The sequence below is a fragment of the Limulus polyphemus genome, unplaced genomic scaffold (genome assembly GCF_000517525.1).
Source record: "Limulus polyphemus unplaced genomic scaffold, Limulus_polyphemus-2.1.2 Scaffold11005, whole genome shotgun sequence".
NCBI lineage: Eukaryota > Metazoa > Arthropoda > Merostomata > Xiphosura > Limulidae > Limulus > Limulus polyphemus.
Window position 1 is genome coordinate 3513 of NW_013676615.1, and position 5427 is coordinate 8939.

Here is a 5427-nt window from a genome sequence, read left to right on the forward strand (position 1 = left end):
GTTTGGGTGCTCCAGGTATAAGACTTGATCCATCGGTTTGGGTGCTCCAGGTATAAGACTTGATCCATCGGTTTGGGTGCTCCAGGTTTAAGGCTTGATCCATCGGTTTGGGTGCTCCAGGTTTAAGGCTTGATCCATCAGTTTGGGTGCTCCAAGTATAAGGCTTTATCCATTGGTTTTGGGTGCTCCAGGTATAAGGCTTGATCCATTGGTTCAACAGATCTTCTTGTGTCTGTGGTTGTAAAATGATTGAAGTCAAACCTTTGTGGTGTGGGAAAAAGGCCTATTTCCAGGAGAGGACTTCTCCTAGACTTGACATCTCACTCATACAACTAAATCTCTTTGGAAACTAACTCTCTCTCTCTTGGTCTTGAGTACTTTTAGATCCAGAATAAACTATTCTATTCATTAAATCATTCTTATAAACTCATTTAATACACTAGGTAAAGCGAGGGCCAGCACACATGTTAACAATTACTCCAATAAATCCTGTGGTCATGGCAGCAAAATTTCTTCTACTTGCACACTTGTATTCTTTAGAGAACTAATTGCCATGCAACTATGAGATATTTACTTAAAAACCACAAGATTGAGCAGAAAATTTATGAATCAACACTGACTGAGTTTGAACCCTATGCATTAACATGGTTGCTTCTATGAAATCATGGTATAGCTTTGCAGCTTTTCTACTTTCAGGGTTGACTTTTGTAGAACTAAAATGAAGTAAAAACCAGGTGGAAATGATAGAGAATAAATGCTTCAATTATGCAAGAAAGTTTATAGCCTTTCTCTTGTGATGGCATTACCATGTGACTGGTCATTTTGTTACAGGTTTTATTGGCTGTGACATACAGATATAATCTACTTTGCCAGCAAAGGATGTTGCAGTGTTTTTTTTCTTTTAATATGGATGTACCACAACATACTTTCTGGCAAAGTAATTAATATATGTTATAGAGAACAAAGTCAACCTCTGTGAGTTTCTAGACCACGGTGATACCAAAACTGCATAAAACAGAATAAATGAAACATTTAAATAATTTCTATGATAATAAAAGCAGTTAGAAATGGAAAGATATATCCTGCATATCAAAGCTAGTCCTAAGATGTATTTTTCCTTTATCCTGATAATGTGTTTATTCTCAAAATAATTTGAAGATATGCTTAACTCATTTAAATATGTTAAGTAGACCTGAGTGGAGTCAAGCAGCTCGTGAACACACCTACATCTGAGGTCTTCACCCTGTGCTGTATGCTAAACATGAGGATAAGCTGATTCTCAACTCATTTGAATGTTTCAATTGGAACTGACTAAACTCGCATCTGGAGATTATTTCCAGGTAATCCCAAACTTCAAAAACTCAACACCAAATGTTTATTACAGTTATCACACTGTGTCATAAAATATTTTGAGTATGGAACCAGCAGGTCACTATAATACACAACAATTATTCAAGCAAAGTATGTTTTTGTTAATTTTTTACAGAAAATTTTATTAAATTAATATTATTAAATTTACAACTTTTTATCATTTTGTGTATTTAAAAAAGAAGAAACAAGCAGACTTTATGCTATTGTGTTATTTACGTAAGATACATGTTGTGCAGGAGCAAGTTTTAGCAAATGATGTTAATGTTTGAAAGAACAGTCATAAAATAAAAATAGTATTCAACAGTTGACAAATGTGCAACTGAGCATCTGTCCAGTGATTTATATGAGGTCATCTGATGAAAGTACATTATAACAATGTTTTCTTTAAATTGTGATAACAGGTGAGCTGATTATACAATCAATAAACAGTTTTTACAACATTCCAATTTAACATTACAGATGATACATACAGCATAACGTTCGTAGACTCTGCACTATACTATGTATAGTAAAGAAGTAAGGCTAGTTCTGAGATTCGTTCTGTATCTCAAAATGCCTATTTCTGAAAAGTTAACTGTTTTTGTTGTGTAATTATCATTCAGAGATCTAAAATATCTTTGTCACATGGAATACACCAAATAGTGCAAATTTTCTTGTACTGTTGAAGGTATTCCTGATCTACCAAGTTCAGGTAATTTTGTGTACTACAAAGGTGTACAATTAGTTACATAGAAACTGGCTGGGGTGAACTTTCATTCCTGATGTGAGATTTTGTAATGATTGTTACCTCATTATTAGTTAGCCCATTTAGCATCCATATCAGCTGTTTCAATAGGGGTGTTCATCACTGAGTGGAGATCGAAGTAAGCCACAAAGTGGGGTATCTTCTGAGGTCACGTGACCTGTGACATCAGAGTGGTGCTAGAGGGATATTCTAAATTATACTACTAGAGGTGAGGGATAGTTCCAAAATGTATCACTAAGGTAGCGAGATAATCTGTAAGCTATTGTTTGGAGAAATATTTGGTTCCATAGTTTGTGAACAAACCACCAGAGGGTACTGTTTGTCATGTCTAATGTCAAGTGGTAGGGAGGGTGCTGCAATAGCTGGACTCAATGTATGATTATGTCATAATGAACTTTATTTTGACCTTTCTGTACAAGGACCCATCTTATTCCACATTATAACATTCAAACATTCATCATGACACCCTTCAACTATAAATACTGGGCTCCATTCCACACTATTCAATTTAATCATCACTCCATGTAACAGTATTAAATTAACTTTATTTCTTCCTTTATCTACAGACTACTTTCACAATTATCAATTTCACATTCAAATTCAACAGAGATTACTTAAGGTACTTTGCCTATGTACAATTAAACTTGTACAATTTCATGACCAATCAATCCATTTACTGAATATACATGATAAATAACTGATACAAATACTTCACTAAAACTAAATACTTTGCTGAATGACTGGCATCTACAAACAAAATACTGATTGAGTACTTCACTGATTTTCATAATTTATAGTGGAGCCTTGTTTGTAGACACCTTGCAAAGTTTATCTAATAAATATTGAAAAATATTATTGGTATTTTGGGATTACTTGTATAAACTTACTTGATCTTAACATCATGTGTCCTCCAGCTAACATCTAAATCAAAACATCTGAAACATAGCTCACAACACTGCCCCCTTCCTGGATTGTGAAGTCCCTTGAATTGTCTTAATACAAAATTAAAACATATCACTAAGCTGTCCATTCATCAAGTTGTTTTTTTTTTTGTTTTCTCTTCCAAGGCCCATAGTATGCAAATAGAGTAGTCTCTTTTTCCCATCTTTCCATTGGCTGTCTTGTTTATGGAGTAGTACTTTCTAGGTAAGTAGTTGAGTGAATTCACTGATGGCTCTATCTTTGTTGATCCTTTGGAAGTGGTCCCAACAGGAAACCTGGGCTGCTTAGTAGGTTAAATTTTCAAGGACCAATTCTTCTCTGGGGTGACTCATTTGGCCATTATTTCACCATTTTACTTCCCTAGATGATAGGTGTGGATGACATGACTTAAATTGCTTACCCTTCTGGATTCTATAAACCAAGTCTGATTCTTTTTGGTACGACATATGGCTCCTATCAACACTTGCTTAACTTTTGAGTCTGACCTTTTATGCTTTGGGAATTGAGCAGCTATACCACATCACCTTAATGAAATCTCATCAGCATTGATATCATAGTGATTTTTAATTTTATCACCAGCTGATTTAAGTCTGTCCTAAGTAATTTCATGTATGACATCAATTGTGTGACTTAATTTCTTTACATAAACTGTGAAAAACTGAGTGATTGTTTTCCAAATGAGAATACAAAAAGTCCAACGCCACTTTAAAAATGATAGTGTGTTAATAATTTCTGTAACTACTTGAGTAGCGAATGGGTTTATGATAGTAAAGCATTGAGTTAAGTGTGCAGTTTCTTCATCGATGTTTTCTGTGGTGCATTTGGTGTATGCTGTATTTAGGAGGCTTTTTAGAGTGCCTAGATTCTGTGGGGTTACATGATTAGAAAACCAGTTTATGCAATTTCCGCTGTTCGTATTTTTTCTATGAATTTTAATGGTGAACCGATGGGGGTTCATGTGATGTTAACGTTTAAAACATTTATTGTGTAGTTTTCATTTTCCACTGTGAATTGTATGTTTTTATGTGCCGACCAGTGTCATGGCGGTATGTCTGCGGACTTACAACGCGAAAACCGGGCCTCGATACCAGTGGTGGGCATTTCACAGATAGCCCGATGTGTAGCTTTGTGCTTAACTACAAAGAAACGATGTCTTTATGTAGGTTGTTTATGTGTTGAAGAAATTTTATTTGCTCATCTTGACAAGTAAAGCCGCAAAAAAAAAGAAAAAAAAGCATCATCTGCATATCTATGCCAAAATGCAGGCGTATGTGAATAAAAGACTGTATCATGGTGTTCTATGTGATGTGAGAATAGAGTAGCAAAAATAGCTGACAATGGATTTCCCATGGCAAGTCCGTGTAACTGAAGGAAGTATGAATCTTTGTATTGAAAGCAAATAAACATGGTTAGCTGTAACAGTTAAATTAGGTGTTCTTGTTTTATGTTTGTTATCTTGAAGTCTGGAGAAATAATTTCTGTAGTGAGTTGTATTGCTTCATGACAAGGGGATTGAGGGAATAGTTTTAGGACATCAAAGCTAGACATAATGACGTAACTGTCTATAATATGAAAGTGTTGTAGAAGGTGTGAAGTGTTTTTAATTGGGTTTTTATTTTGGAAACAAGAGTTATAAGAAGACATAATTGGGCGTAAGGATATTGAGATTTTATGGACTTTTGGTAAACCGCAGATTCCTGGTTGGTTTGTATGCAAAAATATTGTAAAGTTTAAAAGTTTTAATGCTGTTTTGAGTAATTTGATTAATTTTTTGTTGTATGTGGAGTTAAGGTCCGTATTTAAATGAGTAAACTTAGACGAATCTTTTAGTATATTTAGTGTTACGACAGAGGAAGTTACGTGACGAATGTAACATGTGATGAATTATTGGGGAAGACCGAGTTTGTTCGGGACGCCCTCTTCTTTAGTATATAAGTCTGGCAGAGAAAGCCTGCGGAATTGAATGAAGAGAGTTCCGGGTAATTTACGAGCTAGTATTGACTGTGGAATTACTGTTTATTAAAAGTTTGTATCAAGGAAGAATAAACTGGTTTAATCAAGAAAAGACTTCTATCGCTGAAGTTCCTCGAAAATTATCAAACAAACAGATACGCAACAAATTGGTGTAACAAGTGGGACCGAAAAGAAAAAAGATGGAAACGAGAAGTGGCAAATCAAACTACGACTTAGCGGGTTTGATGGCAATACAAGAACAGCAAAAGAAACAAAAAAAAACGAGAAAATAAACCAGAAGAGAGACTACAGCAGTGGTTGGAGGAGAAAGAAAAGGAACAAGAAGAGAGACAACAGCAGTGACAGCTCGAACAGCAAAATAAACGAGAGATTTACAGCAGTTATTGGAGGAAAAA

The 5427-nt window shown here is 35.0% G+C and overlaps 1 protein-coding gene across 3 annotated transcripts in view; it reads left to right on the forward strand.

Annotated features, from left to right (window-relative positions):
- The window catches only part of LOC106476606 (zinc finger protein 27-like), a 7324-nt gene extending 2839 nt beyond the window's left edge, over nucleotides 1–4485 (forward strand). For all 3 annotated transcript variants that reach the window (XM_022380415.1, XM_022380416.1, XM_013937251.2), the window contains exon 2: nucleotides 16–4485. The gene's annotated coding sequence lies outside the window, so the exon portion shown is untranslated. The remainder of the gene's footprint in view (nucleotides 1–15) is intronic.
- The last annotated feature ends 942 nt before the right edge of the window (nucleotides 4486–5427 follow it).